The following is an 18,551-nucleotide window of genomic DNA, read 5'->3' on the forward strand; positions in this document are numbered from 1 at the left end:
GCCAAAATACAGAAAAGCAATCTGCTCTATTTTTTTGCTGTGATTTTTTTTATGCATTTTCCCCTTTTTTTGATGCATGATGCATATTTTTCCCCAGAATTTTTTTATGTGTATTTTAGTGCAGAAAGATTCGGATTCTGCCCTGAAAAACTCAATTAAGTTTTTACATGAGTTTCTTCAAGCACCGCATAGAAGCCCATAGGGAAAAAAAGGCATCGAAAAACAGACAAATCAACAACGTCACAGTAGGGAGGAGTTTTCGTGGAATTACATCCATTTTGCTTGAACAGTCGCTAATTGGCACTGCTTTATTTTTTGTCTTATTTGCTCACTTTACCTGCATTTGTTTTTTAAATTGGTATGATGCTTTTACCGGAAGAAAATTACGGTATATTGTTCTCTAATAAACTTCCATGTTTTTCTTCTGTTGTAAAACTAATGTGTTGCTGCTTGCTGTGTATTGTGTTTTTGACATACGGTACTTAGGTGATTCCTAGAGGAATTATTGATTAGACAATAAGGACTAAAATGCATTAATTAAAAAAAAAAACCTCAAAACACATGTAAAAAACACTGGTGTAATTAAATGCGTTTTTGAACAAAAAAAAAGTGCCTAAAAAGGGGTGTAAATGTAGACTAAAAAACATAAGAGGGATGTAAAATATCAAAAACATAACTGTTCTTTAATACCTCGGGGCAATAGTAGCTGAAACCTCTAAATCAACATAGAAGATAACAAGCAGGTCATATTACATCAGGCCATACATACATAGTGAATCATAGCGACATGCACAACACCAGAATTTCCTCCGAGTGCAACACATCAAGAAGAAAAGACGCCCTGCTGGTCATCCATGGGTTGTATATCACAGGGCCGCTGACAAGCGTACATAACATAAAAGAACTGCGCGATATAAAAAAAAGTAGCCAATCACATTTCAGTTTCATTTTTTTTTACTGGTCCAGAGGCAAAGAAGAGTGGCATCCTGACTGCTATAACAACTGCTGTACTACCATTACATTTCCCTGTTGTCTTGTATCTTACCTATTAATTTTTACCCCTTTGAAATTAATAGGCAAAACACTTTGATATAGAGTCAAGAAAGTAGTTATCAAAGATGAGAGAAACACAACAGATTTAAGGAGCAGAGTAGACAACTCCACAAATCACCTTGACTTTTAAGGAGCAGAGTAGACAACTCCATGAACCATCTTGACTTTTAAGGAGCAGAGTAGACAACTCCATGAACCACCTTGACTTTTAAGGAGCAGAGTAGACAACTCCATGAACCACCTTGACTTTTAAGGAGCAGAGTAGACAACTCCATGAACCACCTTGACTTTTAAGTAGCAGAGTAGACAACTCCATGAACCACCTTGACTTTTAAGGAGCAGAGTAGACAACTCCATGAACCACCTTGACTTTTAAGGAGCAGAGTAGACAACTCCATGAACCACCTTGACTTTTAAGGAGCAGAGTAGACAACTCCATGAACCACCTTGACTTTTAAGGAGCAGAGTAGACAACTCCATGAACCACCTTGACTTTTAAGGAGCAGAGTAGACAACTCCATGAACCACCTTGACTTTTAAGGAGCAGAGTAGACAACTCCATGAACCACCTTGACTTTTAAGGAGCAGAGTAGACAACTTCATGAACCACTTTGACTTTTAAGGAGCAGAGTAGACAACTCCACAAACCACCTTGACTTTTAAGGAGCAGAGTAGAGAAGTCTACAAACCACCTTGACTTTTAAGGTGCAGAGTAGACAACTCTGCGAACCACCTTGACAGATTTCCACATGCGCAATAGATGAAAGTTGACCAAACCGATCCGGGTAGAAGCAGCAGACCGTTTGATGTGCCTGGACGCATCCCAACTCTTTCAAAACTTTGCCCGATCTTTTTGTTTTCAGAGGATATAGACTGCCGACTAGAGATGTCTGGCAGTGGCTCTCGCCCAATAGATAACATAAGAACCCAACATCCATGTTTATGGGGGAGTCGGTAGAGATAACTGGAGGCCAAATGAATGTTCGTCCGAAAGGTAACCCATGTTTATGGTCAGCTAATAATAATAATAATCTTTATTTATATAGCGCCAACATATTCCGCAGCGCTTTACAGTTGAACAGTTTCAAACACAACAGTCATAAGTAACAACGTTAACAATACAATAATTAAAGCAAAATAAGACGACCCTGCTCGTGGGAGCTTACAATCTACAATGAGGTGGGGGAGATACAAAGCACAGGTGTGTATTTACAATGATGCATTTACAATGATGGTCCAGCCATCTTCAGGGGGTGGGGGTTAGATGGAGATAGTGAATGGGCTACACACACACAAGCATAAAATGACTTTGATTACTGAATGTGATAGGCCGCTCTGAACAAATGTGTTTTGAGCGAGCGCCTAAAACTATGCAAATTGTGGATGGTCCTAATATCTTGGGGTAGAGTGGTTTAGTGGTACCAATATAAAATGGATCAAATAATACATGGGATCCTTTTCTACAAGGCTCACAGTCTGTCCTTAAAAGACAGGCCTTATGTAAACAGGTGGACGCCAGACTCTCATCACCCCTGCCACGGAGCTCTCGGAAGGATTTTATTGTTAATGAACGGAGTGTAGGTCCATATTTTCAGTAGCTACTGTGCTCGGAAGTGCAGATTAGTACCATTCTTAAAGCTAAAACAAATTAATAAAATTGCAGAGATGTGCCTGGTAAACAATAAAGTACCGTAGAAGAGATGCTAGCAGGAAACGCTGCTACCCTTTCAAACAGCTGATCGGCAGGGATGACCCCCATCATTCTATACTGATATCCTATCATAACAAAAAGTCATCAATTTTAACATAGTGGAAAATCTTTATCAGTTGGGGTTCGGATGTTGTAGACACTCAAGATGAACTTAGGGCCTAATTCACCAAAGATTTTATGCGCAAAAGGCTTTGAAAAGTCGCAAAATTTTGGCAAAACTTGGGGGTTAGGCAAACTTTTTGGGGACTTTTGGCACCCAGCTCTGCCAAATTGTGAGGAGCTGACCCCGCAGCTCATCTGAGTCATGGGGAGCTGTGGCATATTCTTATACCAGAAACTAGGATTAGGAGTAGGATTTGTGGCAGGACTGTGGAGTCGGTAAGCCAAACCTCCGACTCCAACTCCTCAATTTCCAAGACACCGACTCCAATTCCGACTCCATGACTCTGACTCCCTCATACCAAGGCTGTGGAGTTGGTAAGCCAAACCTCCGACTCAAACTCCTCAATTTCTATGACACCGACTCTGACTCCACCAAAATGGGCTCAGACTCCGCCCTGATTTGTGGTGTAACACAAGGAGGCACACAGCACTCACTTACGCTCCTGATTCATTAAGAAGATTGGGCCTCTTAATGAATTAGGAGTGTTTGATTCCTACATGCCCCCTCAAGACCAGTGTGAATATCGTCGGTCTTGATGAATCGGGGCCTCAGACTTTCTATTAAGTCGAATAACAGTTTGAGTTCCTTAATTTTTATGGTCGGTAGGGGTCTCAGCACTATGACTACCACTGATCAAAATGTCTGAGATTTTTGTGAAAAAATTTTGTGAAAGTGCATCTATACTTTACTGCCTACTTTACACAAGTGATAAATAGCAGTATAAAAAGAATAAACCTTTTTGAAGTGTTTGGTCATAGATAAGAGGTCAAATGATCAGTAATGTCCAGGGCACAGTCACTGTCCAAACCTGAAAAATGCCAAGCCTCCACATTTTCAAGAATGGGCTTCAGAGGATGAAGCAATCTACAATTAGCTCTGGCATCCTCTTCGGCACAGGTAGCACTGACATAAGGATATGGACATTTGATCACATTCAGAGGACAGGTATGTGTACAACTCCATGGCTGGACAATCTACAAACTTTAGCTGCTACATTAACATCAGCCACAGTGGCGGATTCCATAGTTTTTAGACTGCGTTCACATGTTGCATCCACTGTGATTTTTTTTCCGTAGTAGAACCACATAGTTTTTGCCAAGAGTTTTGAAAATTGCAGCAAGACAATGAAACAATGCCACAATTTTGGTAAAATTATGCCCATGTGTGAATGCAGGCTTAAAGAGGATCTTTCACCAGTTTTAGTGTTAAACTTGTAATTTTTAATTTCTCATCTCCGTTCGGGAGATATTACGGTAACTTGTAAAGTTTAGTTTATAACTGACGATAAGCCCAAGTAGGTGCTACCAGAGATTCCTCTCTTCAGGCGTTTACTTTTTCCCCTGCATGTCACTGACTAATTATAAGGAGGAGGAGTCATGCAGGAGAAAAAAAGAACACGTCCAGCTCTCAACCCTGATCTCTACATATATAGTGTAGTATAAATCACAGCTGAATGTGATTACAAACACTTCCAGGCCTTCTCTCCTGGTAGTCAGTATGGTATCAAGAGCAGAGCTGAGTGTAATTACCAACATTTCTGCAACTGGAGCTCTCCTCTCACAATGCTGTCAGCATTCCCCCTCCCTCCAAACTAATGCTGTTGTGAAAGGAGAAATTTGGGGTTCTGCAGAAATCAGATCTGTCATATCATAGACACAAGCTGCACCTGAAGGACTCCACAAGTTATTATGGGGTGTGTTTGCTCTGTGAGGCGGTCTACTAAAAAAGTAGCGCAGCATAGTTATAAATCATCCAACATTGTGGAATAATGGCGACATATGGTGCACTGGCAATTACAATGGTGGATAGACAAGGAAAGTCTTTACAGTCCATGATACAAGAGCCTCTGATAGAACTTAGGAAAAATCAATCACTGCTAAATTCTGTAATTTTTGCACTATGGATACAAGCACGCAAAATCAAATTACAATCCGATCAAATGTCCACATCCGTCCTTATGTCGATGCTGTGTCAGAAAGTGGAACATTAGCTTCAGGATAGGTAGATAGATAGAGAGAAAGAAAAAAGATACATAGATATATACAGTAAATAGATATATGGTAGATGGATAATAGATAGATAATACATAATAGATAGCTAATAGATAACAGATAGATCTATAGGTAGATAGATAATAGATAGATAATATATATCAATAGATAGATGATAGATAAATAGATGATAGATAACAGATACATGACATCTACCTATAGATACATAGATAAATGATAGAGAGATAGATAATAGATAGATTATATAGATCTATACATAGATAGATAACAGATAGATGATAGATATATAGATAATAGATATATAATAGATAGATCTATAGATAAATAGATGATAGATAATAGATACATGACCTCTATCTACAGTTGTAGCCAAAAGTATTGACACCCCTGCAATTCTGTCAGATAATACTCAGTTTCTTCCTGAAAATGATTGCAAACACAAATTCTTTGGTATTATTATCTTCATTTAATTTGTCTTAAATGAAAAAAACACAAAAAGAATTGTCCTAAAGCCAAATTGGATATAATTCCACACCAAACATAAAAAAGAGGGTGGACAAAAGTATTGGCACTGTTCGAAAAATCATGTGATGCTTCTCTAATTTGTGTAATTAACAGCACCTGTAACTTACCTGTGGCACCTAAAGCCCCCGTTACACACTGCGATTTCACTAGCAATATCGCTGTAAAGTCACCGATTTTGTGACGTTGCAGCGATATTGCTAGCGATATCGCTACATGTGATACTTACCTCCGACAGGCTCCCCCGCTGCTCATTGTTGGTCGCGCGAGAAGCTCCTGGACCATTTCTCGTCGGGCGCTTCCTGCTGGGCTTCCTGCTGTGGAGACGAGCGACGCGTGGAGCCGGGCGGGAGGACGTCAGGATCGCCGCGTCTGACAGGTAAGTAGCGACTCCCGATCCCTGCGATGCCGCTGGTGAGATCTGCCTGTGTGGCAGCTCACTAGCGACCACTTAGAGATGCACCAGCGATCCATATCGTTGTCGGGATCGCTGGTGCATCGCTATGTGTAACGGTACCCTAACAGGTGTTGGCAATAACTAAATCACACTTGCAGCCAGTTGACATGGATTAAAGTTGACTCAACCTCTGTCCTGTGTCCTTGTGTGTACCACATTGAGCATGGAGAAAAGAAAGACCAAAGAACTGTCTGAGGACTTGAGAAACCAAATTGTGAGGAAGCATGAGCAATCTCAAGGCTACAAGTCCATCTCCAAAGACCTGAATGTTCCTGTGTCTACCGTGCGCAGTGTCATCAAGAAGTGTAAAGCCCATGGCACTGTGGCTAACCTCCCTAGATGTGGACGGAAAAGAAAAATTGACAAGAGATTTTAACGCAAGATTGTGCGGATGTTGAATAAAGAACCTCGACTAACATCCATACAAGTTCAAGATGCCCTGCAGTCCGAGGGTACAACAGTGTCAACCCGTACTATCCGTCGGCGTCTGAATGAAAAGGGACTGTATGGTAGGAGACCCAGGAAGACCCCACTTCTTACCCCGAGACATAAAAAAGCCAGGCTGGAGTTTGCCAAAACTTACCTGAAAAAGCCTAAAACGTTTTGGAAGAATGTTCTCTGGTCAGATGAGACAAAAGTAGAGCTTTTTGGGCAAAGGCATCAACATAGAGTTTACAGGAGAAAAAAAGAGGCATTCAAAGAAAAGAACACGGTCCCTACAGTCAAACATGGCGGAGGTTCCCTGATGTTTTGGGGTTGCTTTGCTGCCTCTGGCACTGGACTGCTTGACCGTGTGCATGGCATTATGAAGTTTGAAGACTACCAACAAATTTTGCAGCATAATGTAGGGCCCAGTGTGAGAAAGCTGGTGTCCCTCAGAGGTCATGGGTCTTCCGGCAGGACAATGACCCAAAACACACTTCAAAAAGCACTAGAAAATGGTTTGAGAGAAAGCACTGGAGACTTCTAAGGTGGCCAGCAATGAGTCCAGACCTGAATCCCATAGAACACCTGTGGAGAGATCTAAAAATGGCAGTTTGGAGAAGGCACCCTACAAATATCAGGGACCTGGAGTAGTTTGCCAAAGAAGAATGGTCTAAAATTCCAGCAGAGCATTGTAAGAAACTCATTGATGGTTACCGGAAGCGGTTGGTCGCAGTTATTTTGGCTAAAGGTTGTATTAGGCTGAGGGTGCCAATACTTTTGTCTGGCCCAATTTTGGAGTTTTGTGTGAAATGATCAATGTTTTGCTTCATTCTCTTTTGTGTTTTTTCATTTAAGACAAATTAAATGAAGATAATACTACCAAAGAATTTGTGTTTGAAATCATTTTCAGGAAGAAACTGAGTATTATCTGACAGAATTGCAGAGGTGTCAATACTTTTGGCCACAACTGTATAGACAGATACATAGATAAATGATAGAGATAGATAATAGATAGATAATATATAGATCTATAGATAGATGATAGATAATAGATAGATCTATAGATAATAGATAGATGATAGATAATAGATACATAATAGATAGGAGATAGATTGATCTAAGTAGCAGTATCATATTTTGATTTTTTTTCTCTCTTTCTGTAGGTTTCTTTTTTCCTTTCCTTGCTATTTCTAGTAGTACATGACATTTTGCAGACTATGGCCTCTTTCACTTGATAGTATTTTGGTCGACATATTCCATCAGTATTTCTAACACAGAAGAGGAACTCTTTTTTTTTTATCCCTAATACCATTTCTCGGTGTAGTCTACTCCTGATTTTGGCTTCCAAATCCTGACCACAAAGCTGCTGTAGGAAAGAGGGGGAAAGAGATAATGAGGGGGTCCACAGCACCGTGCCTGTAATGTCTCCGCATGTTCCCACCACAGAGACCGGACGCACCGCTACACCATAAGCAGGAACGCTCATCGGTGAGGGCTCTGCCATCCGTGCTTAAAAAGGAAAAAACTCGAAAAACATTATATTCAAAGCGACAACACACATTGATGTTTCTGAAGCAGTTTTTGGAAGAATTGAGGCAGATTCTTAGAAAATGCCCTAAAAAAACCTCCCCGCTTAGCGCTTGCTGCGTCTTGGAGGGGGGCGAGTGGTAACAAGCAAAAGTCAAAAACGCTGCAAACAATGAAACGAGGGAGATTGGGAGAAATGACGTCCGCAGGAGCGGAGCACACGGCAGGCGACCCTCATGCGCCTCACACACGTTTCCATCTCTCTTGACAGTTTTGAAAAGTGTCCAATGAGATGTGGTTTAAAGGAGCTGAAAAAGGTGCCACATTTCTGAAGGGGGCGCAACATTTTTTTGTGTGCAGAATATTGGTGTAAAGTACGCCAGCCGCGAGGTGCCGTAAGAAAGAGGAAACTGTCCAATATTGGCAGGGAGTGGTGCCGTAACTAGCACTCGGCGCTCCATTTTTTCTTTTTTATAAATTTGCCACTCTTTGCACAATCTTAGACAAAAAAATGCATCTTACGACATTATTCAAAAACTCAAGCTCCTCTGTTAAATCTTACATTTCTCTCAACCAAAAATAAAAAGCCCCCAAAGTGCCATGAAACCCGCCAGAACCCCTGTGCATCCAGCCTAAGGGTACGGGCACACAGAGTCTTTTTTGATAAAGTTTTCGGAGCAGAAATTCAGTCCTTGAGGAATTTTTTTTTAGATTGGGAGGAGGATTTGGAGACTTTCGCTCTGCCCCCCCAAAAAAATCTTCAAAAAACTCTGCAAGCACATAACCTAATAGTATACACCCCAGTGCAACGTGAAAAGCCCACAGAGCCCAAAGCAAGAATTGCTGATGCTGAAAAAGCTCTAGAGAAGTTCCAACATCGCAAAAGCCTCATCTGCGCCTTCACTGGGGGGAAATCTGCGGCTTTACAGCGCATCTGTGATGCAAAGGTCCAGGGGCACAGCCCAATGGCGCTGCTACAGGGGTCTCCTGGGGACTTCCATTACACAGGGTCTCAGGGGCAAATCTGTAGTATAACGTAAAAGAAAAAAACCTTATGAATTACTGTACTGTGTGTCATAGAAAAGTCAGCAGCTGATCAGATGGCATACAAGGGCACTTTCTTTTTCATATATGTTTTCTGGGGTGAAAAAAAAACACCTATACCTCAAAAGTAGAGGAGCAGCATCCACCAGCTCTGCACAGTACTGAGCAGGACACAGAAGCACGTAAACTAAGAATATGCCCAATACACAGTGTGTATATACGGTACACATAAAACTATATAACACATAGAGGTACAGGAGGCAACCTACGTAGAGAACGCCGATAACTGCACACAACCTCCAAACACTAGAAAGATAGGAGATAGATAGATAGAGATAGATAGATAATAGATAAATAATAGATAGAAGATAGATATAGATAGGGATAGATAGATATAGATAGATAGATAATAAATAAAGATAGATGCTAGATAGATAAATGGATAATAAATAGATAGATAATGGACAGATAAATATATATATATAAATAACCAATAGATAGATAAAGATAGATAATAGATAGATGGATAGATAATAGACTGTTATAGAGATAGATAGATATAGATGGATAGATAGATAGGGATAGATTATAGATAGATAATAGATGGATATAGATAGATAATAGATGGATAGATGATAGATAGATAGATAGACACAGAGACAGACATAGATATAGATAGATAATAGATGGATAGATGATAGATAGATAGACATAGAGACAGACATAGATATAGATAGATAATAGATAGATATAGATGGATAGATAGATAGGGATAGATTATAGATAGATAATAGATGGATATAGATAGATAATAGATGGATAGATGATAGATAGATAGACACAGAGACAGACATAGATATAGATAGATAATAGATGGATATAGATAGATAATAGATGGATATAGATAGATAATAGATGGATAGATGATAGATAGATAGACACAGAGACAGACATAGATATAGATAGATAATAGATGGATAGACTGGCAGATGGATTTATCTATAGACACAAGTCTGGGTCTTCCATCTGCGCTCTCTCAGCACTCTGCACCCTCACCGCTCAGTCATTGCGCCGGATTCACAGTACACACACTCGGTGCCCACCTGTGCTGCAGCCGGACCTCCACGAGACAGACGCCCCCCGGTTCACCGCCCAGGGTCGCAGAGCCTCCCCACAACCTCGTCAGCTCCTGCGCGGCCGCCCGGAGCTGTGAGAGCAGAACAGCCGGAGCAGCCGGAGAGCTCAGTGGCGTCTCCTAGGAGACAAACCCCGCCCCGTGTCCCCGCCCCCTCTGTTCTCTCTATGTGCTGCAGCCGAAGCTCTGTGGGAAATCTATGTATTTAGCAGCTAGTGCAAGGGAAACTCCGGTAACCAATCACTTAGGAGAAATCCCAGCGGCAGTGAAGTGCTGAGACGACGCATTTCCATCATTGTTTTTTCTGATTTCGGTGGCTCAGGCCGTGTTCACACGCAGCATTTGTTTCTGCAGATGGGTTCAAAACATCGTTGCAGAATGTCAATTATTGAAGTGTTTTTGCTGTGGTTTTTTTACCTCATAGAAAGCAATGAGAAAGTGCAAAAACGCTGCAAAGAAAAGAAAAACGCGCAACAAACAGGAGCATTGTGGGGTTTTTTTTTTTTTGCAAAATCCATGTGTGATGTGTCTACAGTTTAATACCGTTAACTTTATGCACCAAAAACGCTGCAAAAATGCATCGAAACCTGTTTGCTGTGGTTTTTTTTTCCCTTTCTCAATGTTTTCTATGGGTAAAAAATCTGAAAAATCGCTGAGAGGATGGACACGCTGCAGATTTCTGAAATCTCATCACTGTTGGTGGCGTTGTAAGACACAGCTTCTTATTTGCATAATAATAAAAAACATTTTTTTTAAAAATTGACTTTATTTTAAAAAAAAATTATAAAAAGTATGCTTTGTGCCACCATTTACTGAGCCCCGTACGTTTTTTAGCTATGGTAAGTACAATGTATAGGGGAACTCTGGGGTTTTGATTTTTTTTATTTTCTTTACAGCATTTACCATATGGGTTAGTTCATTTTATATTTTAACCCCTTAACCCCCCCAAAGCCTGTTTTCACGTCCCTGACCAAGCCAAATTTGAATTCTGACCACTGTCACTTTATGAGGTAATAACTGAGGAATGTTTGATAGGATTCTGAGAGTGTCGTCTCGTGACGTATTGTACTTCATGATAGTGGTAACATTTGTTCGATAAGACTTGTGTTTATTTGTGAAAATAATTTTTTTTGGGGGGAGTGTGGCGGCAGGAGGAGTCGGGCGATTCTGTCAGCCCCTGGGCTGGGAAGAGGGGGTGTTCGGTGGTCCGATGCTGCAGGCCGATGATCTTAGGCCGGGATCACACACAGCGAGATACGGCCGAGTCTCGCAGGTTAAAACCAAGCTCTGGCGCCGGCACTCCGGAGCACAGCGTGCAGCTCCATGTATTGCTGTGCGGCTGCACGCTCCGCTCCGGAGTGCCAGCGCCAGAGCTTGGTTTTAACCTGCGAGACTCGGCCGTATCTCGCTGTGTGTGATCCCGGCCTTACTCTCAACCCAGGCTGGTGCGGCAGGGGCTCCGCTGACATTTTGTGAAAACCCGGAGCTCCCACGCTTCCAATGCTGTAATGCGGTGGCCTCCAGGAAAATGGTCTCCAGAGGGGGTGCATGTGCAGATTGAGATCTCGGCAAGTATTTGCTAACGGAGGGAGAAAGGTCAGAGAGGCCCAACACTTGGGCGCTGCAGTACAACAGGGCAGATAAGTGCGCCTGCGCAATGCCGGGGAGCCTGTGAAGCAAGCAGGAGGGCGGCATCGCAAGAAGGTGGGAGGCGCCAGACCCGGACCTGCGACACCCATCAGACCGGACCGCCCCCCGTGTGAGTATAATAAAGCTTATTTTTCTTCTCTCTGGCCTCATACTCACTGGCGATAAAATCGGACGATTGCACTCTGACCAATGTTAGTGAATGGGTGACATCTCGCTTACGATTTTTTTTCTCATCTAAAATCAATCTGAGAAAATAATCGCAGCATGCTGCAATTTGCAACGATGTTCGCCAATACAAGTCAACGGGTGCGATTAAAAAAACGGACCAAAAACGGACCATCCGTTTTCCATCCGTTTTAAACGGATACATCACCATTCTGTGGTATAGAGCACTGTAAATGGTCCTGTAAATGACTGTAGAAAAAGAGCTGTTTTGAACAGCTGACATGTGCCCAGAACAGCCACGGGTGGAATCTCGATTAACTCTATTAACCAGTTAAATGCCGCCATCAAACTTTGACAGTGGCATTTAACATGTGCTTCCGGCAATCATGCCAGAAATCCGCCCATCGGTGACCACCGTCACGTGATCGTGGGTCACTGATGGGTTGGAATGACAACCAGAGGTCTCCTGGAGACCTCTATGGTTGTCATTGCCGGATTGACCTGTGGTCGACGCTCATAGCAAGTGAGATATTCTGCTACATACAGGTGATCTGCACATCGCTTGTATGTAGCAGAGCCGATCAGGTTACGGCAGCTTCTAGTCTCCCATGGAGACTATTGAAGCATGCCAAAAGTGGAAAAAAAATATGTTTAAAAATATAGAAAAATATAAAAGTTCAAATCACCCCCCTTTCGCCCAATTCAAAATAAAAAAAAATTCAAATATACACAAATTTGGTATCGCCACAATCAGAATCTTCCGATCTATCATTAAAAAAAATGATTAACCCGATCGCTAAATGGCGTAGTGAGAAAAAAAGTCAAAATGCCAGAATTATGGGTTTTTTTGGTTGCCGCAACATTGCATTAAAATGCAATAATGGGCAATTAAAAGAACGTATCTGCACAAAAGTGGTATCAATAAAAACGCAAAAAATAAGCCCTCACACAACCCGAGATCACGAAAAATGGAGACGCTACGGGTATTGGAAAATGGTGCAATTTTTTACTTAGGAAAAAAGAACCTAGACATGTCTGGTGTCTATAAACTCATAATGACCTGGAGAATCATAATGGCAGGTCAGTATTAGCATTTTGGGAACCTAGTAAAAAAGCAAAACAAAAAACAAGTCTGAGATTGCACATTTTTTGCAATTTCACCGCACTTGGAATTTTTTCATGTTTTCGAGTACACAACATTGTAAAACCAATGGTGTCACTCAAAAGTACAACTCGTCCCGCAAAAAAACAAGCCCTAACATGGCCATTTTGAACAAAAAATAAAAAATTATGGCTCTGGGAAGATGGGGAGCAAAAAATGAAAATGCGAAACCAAAAATACTTCTGGTCGTTAAGGGGTTAAAGGTGGGGAAAAAAATCCTGAAATTATTCTTCATGGTATTATTTTTTTACATGACAAAAAATTGTAACTGGGATGTGTACACTTTTAAAATCAACTGTATGTCAGTGGCTGCCATTAGTTAGTAATATTGCACTATGTTTTCTTCTTTTCTGGGAGTGTCTCTCACAGTAATGTAGGCTGGATGTGAACTCAGTGTGTATCCAGTATATAGGAAAGAGACTCAAAAAGTTGGTAGGTACAGCTATAAATTACAAGGGCATGTCAAACTTTGGGCACCCCTGGTCAAAATTACTGTTATTATGAACAGTTAAGCAAGTTGAAGATAAAGGCCTAAAGTTAAATATGACATATTTCCTTTGTATTTTAAGTAAAAATATATGTATTTTCATCTTTTACATTTTTAAAATTACAAAAAGAAAAATGGGCCAAGGCAAAAGTTTGGGCGCCCCCAGCAGCTGCATTCTGCTGCCCCCTGGACTGGAAGTCATCCATTTTCTGTGTCGACTGTCAAGGTGACAGCCAGCACAGAAAAGCTGCACTGCGCCGGCTCCAAGGGATCAATTGTGCTTGCATCTTACAGACATGAGTACAATTGAGGCTCTGACCATGGGGTCAGTGCGACGCCAGCAGGGTGATCAGATCATGTGATCAAGCTGCTGACCACACTTGCCCACCCTGCAAAGGAGCAAATTGGTGGTAAGTGCTCTAGTGGAGCTGAAGACACCTAAGGGCAGTTTCACACGTCAGTGTCTCCGGTACGTGTAGTGACAGTTTTCTCACGTACCGGAGACACTGACACATGTAGACACATTCTCAGGAATGTGTCTATGCAGATGTCAGCGTGTTTTCACGGACCGTGTGTCCGTGTGCAAAACACGCTGACATGTCCGTTTTTGTGCAACAGCACGGATCACATGGACCCATGCAAGTCAATGGGTCCATGTAAACACGTACCGCACACGGATGCTATCCGTGTGCTGTCCGTGTGCTGTCCATGTGCGATCCGTGTGCGTTTGTAAAAGTCAAAGGGTTAACATTGAAAATAATTTTTCAAAAACACGGACACGGACACACGGACAGCATACGGACAGCGCACGGATGGTACACACGGACATACGGATAGCACACGGATGTCACACGGATGACCTCCATATGCACACGTACACGGATAGCTCCGGTACCGGAATTATCTGGACGTGTGAAACTGCCCTAAGATTAAGTGCATGGTGGGAGGCATTTAATGTGTGTGGGGAGATTTCGAGTGGGGATGGGGGGATTTAATGTGTGTGGGGAGATTTCGAGTGGGGATGGGGGAATTTAATGTGTGTGGGGAGATTTGGAGTGGATATGGGGTAATTTAATGTGTGTGGAGAGATTTACAGTAGGTGTAGGGGGTATAATATATTACGGTTATACCTTTCCTTTCTTGTTCGTCCCGATGCCGTATATTATAAGTACATGTATATATAGTTGTTTCTATATAATGGAACTGCTACACTATTAGGTGTATTACCGTTTCTATTTAATGGTACTGCTACACTATTATGTGTTTTACCATTTCCTGGTAAATGTATATATTGGTATAATGTTATATTTTTGTAATGCTACTATGTTAATAGGGTAAGTGCAGTTATAGTATTGGCCACTAGATGGGGCACAGAGTTCATGGGATTGCATATAGTATAGTAGGAATAGGAAACCAGCATGTGAATAGTTAAACTGTAGGAGGGACTGCTGTGTGATAAGGAAGGATAAAAATTGAGGTAGAGGCAGAAGGGCCTGGGCGCCCAAACCGTTCACATGGGTTATAGGCCCAGGACACCACAGCAGGCCCGCAACATTAAAGAAGCAGAGAAGCCCAGCCATCCGGGGATCCTTAGGACAGAACTATAGTATTAAGAATCAGTGTTGCAGCAGTTTGGAGGAGAAGAAAGAAAGCGGTCCGGGAAGAGTACAGGGCGCAGATTTCCAATATGTGTCAGGTCATTGTGTGGGCTGATGCCCTTCGATGCGGGGCGAAATGGACGAGGGGATCCCCAAAGACAGTGAGTATGGACAAGGAGGGCGCTGCAGTACCACCAAAGGCGCTATTACTGTTATGAGCTCATTTTCTGCTCCACCAGTTAAGAGTTCCCCTTCCGTTCTCCCTCTGGTGGTGACGGGAGGTGGTGAGGTTGGTTTGAGTGGTAGTGATCTGCCACCTGGTGAGGAAGATAGTGATTGGATCTCTGGAGTATCAGACTGGATATAAGACAGCTGACGCCCTATCCTGTTGCTGGTGATTCAGTCTGTTTCTCAGGTCTAGGACTCAGCTTTGTTCCAGTCTTCTAAAGATAAGTTTGTTTTTTGCTAATGTTCACACTTGCTCTTGTTGGTCTTTTCAGTTATTTATGTGGTCAGCCAGCCCGGCTGGGCTGTGCTGAATTTCCACTCTTATTTGCCAAATTGCCTTTTTTTTGTCCCTTATTAGATTGGCCTCTTTTTGCTCTGTCTCAGAATATTTCAGAGTGCTGATATAGTGGGACAAGTCTAGTGACTTAATTTTGCTATCAGTTGTGTTGGACATTTTGGAGGGTTTTTTGGCAGACTGCAGACAGTGTCTTTCCTTTCCTGTCCTTTCTAGTTAGACTGGCCCCATCGTTTGCTCAGCCTATTTTCCTGCCTTTGTTTGTGCTTTCATCTTTTTTCACCATCAATACATGTGGGGGGCTGTCTCTCCTTTGGGGTCTGCCCTGGGGCAGTTAGTTTTCCCCTTTTCCTGCTTTAGGCTTATTTAGTTTCTCTGGTTGTGACGAGGCGTCTAGGACCACCGTAGGAACGCTCCATGACTGCTGCTAGTTGCGTGTTAGGATCAGGGGTCTGCAGTCTGCATAGTTACTAACCTCTTTGGTTTTCTGAGACTTAGCTTGTGTTGTTTTTTATTTCCTCCTCGACTACCCGATCATAACATATTACCCTGTAATGTACTGGAGGGCATGAAAAGGTGTGCAGGGAAAGATGAAGGAACATGTGATGTGCAACCTGTGGTTAATGCTGTGAAATACTTGGATGTGCTGAGAAATGGAAACCGTAAAGATGTTCAATTTCAAGTTGAAATAGACTGTGTCTCAATTCTTGCGAAATCGTCTGCAGACGGCCTTCAGTGGCGCAGAAGAGAACCTGATGATGCTGGACCTGAGGACACAGGTATGCTGACTAAGGGATACTATACTTATGTGAGGAGAGGCCAAGATGTGATGGAGCTGAAGTCCTCAGCCACGTCTACCACCCTGGCCGAACCTTACACTGGTATGGGGGGAATTTAATGTGTGGGGGGAGATTTGGAGTGGGGATGGGGGGATTTAACGTGTGAGGGGAGATTTGGAGTGGGGATGGGGGAATTTAATGTGTGTGGTGAGATTTGGAGGGGAGTGGGGGGGTTTAATGTGTGTGGGGAGATTTGGATTGGGGATGGGGGATTTAATGTGTGTGGGGAGATTTGGAGGGGAATGGGGGGTATTTAATGTGTGTGGGGATATTTGGATTTGGGATGGGGGATTTAATGTGTGGGGAGATTTGTGGTGGAGATGGGGTATTTAATGTGTGTGGGGAGATTTGGAGGGGAATGGGGAGTATTTAAAGTGGTGGGGAGATTTGCAGGTGGATGGGGTATTTAATGTGTGTGGGGAGATTTGGAGTGGGGATGGGGGAATTTAATGTGTGTGGGGAGATTTGGTGGGGAATGGGGGTATTTAATGTGGGTGGGGAGATTTCGAGGGGATGGGAGGATTTAATGTATGTGGGGAGATTTGGACTGGGGATAAAGGATTTAATGTGTGGGGGGATTTAAGGACATAAAATGAGGAGCAAAGGGGAGATGCACAGCATGTATGAGTAAACAGTATGGGGGAATGTATGAGGAAATAGTAGGGTGGAATGGGGGCATGGATGATAAAACAGTATGGGGGCATGTATGAGGAAAACTATGGGGGGATGGGTGCAGACACAGTATGGTGAGTGGGAGAATGGGTGCAGACTGTATGGGGAATGAACATGGGAATGTGCTGTGAATTCCCTGGCTCAGACTTCTGAGCCGAAGCTCCCCCTGCTCCCTCCGGTGGTTACTGGAGGTAGTGGAGCTGGTCAGATTGACAGAGGTCTGCCACCTGATGATGATGATGACGATTGGAGATCTGGGGTTGCTGACTGGAGTATTTAAGTCTGCAGACTTCCTGCAATCCCTGCGGGTGATTGCTTTCCTGTGCATTCAGAGGTCTGATGTCTCCTGCCCTGATCCTGCATTGTTCAGCTAAGTGGTTCATTTGCTAATCCTTTGCATCTGATCTGGTTTTGTCTCACTCTGCTTGTTGTGCGGGTTCAGCTTGCTCCTCTGGGGGCTGTGCTGGACCACTTCTCCATATGTTACAGCCTGTGTCAGTTTGTTCAGTCCCCTGTTAGATTTGTCTCTTTTGCTTTGCTCTCAGTTCATACCGGAGTGCTGATATAGTGGGGGTGAAGTCGTGTGACTACAGTGTTTTTTTGTACATCAGACGTGTTGGATTTTTCAGGGTTTTTGCATGATTGCAGACAGTGTCTTTCCTGTCCTGTCTAGTCAGTTTGGGCCCCATCGTTTGCTCAGTCTATTTTTCTGCCTGCGTTTGTGTTTCATCTTGTCTCACCGACAATATATGTTTGGGGGCTGTCTATTCCTTTTGGGATCGGCTCCGGGGCAGTTTAAATTTCACCTTTCTTGTTTTAGGCTTAGTGAGCTCTCCGGCTGTGCCGAGGCATCTAGGGCATCGTAGGTACGCTCCACGGCTACTGCTAGTTGTGTGGATAGGATCAGGGGTCTGCAATCCGCTTAGTTACCAACCTCTCTGGTTTTCTGGTGGCTTAGCCTGTTCCTGCCATCCTCCTTGGTGACCCATTCATAACAGGAATGTATGCGGACACAGTATGGGGAGAGAGGGTGATGGGATGTGTGCAGACACAGTATGGGGAGTCAGGAGTATTTGTGAGTAAGCAATATAGAGAGTGATGGGGTAAATATACTGCTCAAAAAAATAAAGGGAACACTAAAATACCACATCCTAGATATCTCTGAATGAAATATTCCAGTTGCAAATTTTTATTCATTGCATAGTGGAATGTGTTCAGAGCAAAAAAAACATAACAATTATCAATGTAAATCAAAATGAATATCCCATGGAGGTCTGGATTTGGAATGATACTCAAAATCAAAGTGGAAAATCAAATTACAGGCTGATCCAACTTCAGTGGAAATGCCTCATGACAAGTAAAAGATGCTCAGTAGTGTGTGGCCTCCACGTGCGTGTATGACCTC

At 42.7% G+C, this 18,551-nt stretch overlaps 1 protein-coding gene across 2 annotated transcripts in view; it reads right to left on the reverse strand.

Annotated features, from left to right (window-relative positions):
- TNFRSF19 (TNF receptor superfamily member 19) overlaps positions 1-10,170 on the reverse strand; it is a 100,443-nt gene extending 90,273 nt beyond the window's left edge. For both annotated transcript variants that reach the window (XM_073583027.1, XM_073583025.1), the window contains exon 1: positions 10,019-10,170. The gene's annotated coding sequence lies outside the window, so the exon portion shown is untranslated. The remainder of the gene's footprint in view (positions 1-10,018) is intronic.
- Between the last annotated feature and the right edge of the window lie 8,381 nt (positions 10,171-18,551).

Source organism: Dendrobates tinctorius, unplaced genomic scaffold, assembly GCF_039654945.1.
Source record: "Dendrobates tinctorius isolate UK_male_01 unplaced genomic scaffold, ASM3965494v1 ptg000075l, whole genome shotgun sequence".
In the NCBI taxonomy this organism is placed as follows: domain Eukaryota; kingdom Metazoa; phylum Chordata; class Amphibia; order Anura; family Dendrobatidae; genus Dendrobates; species Dendrobates tinctorius.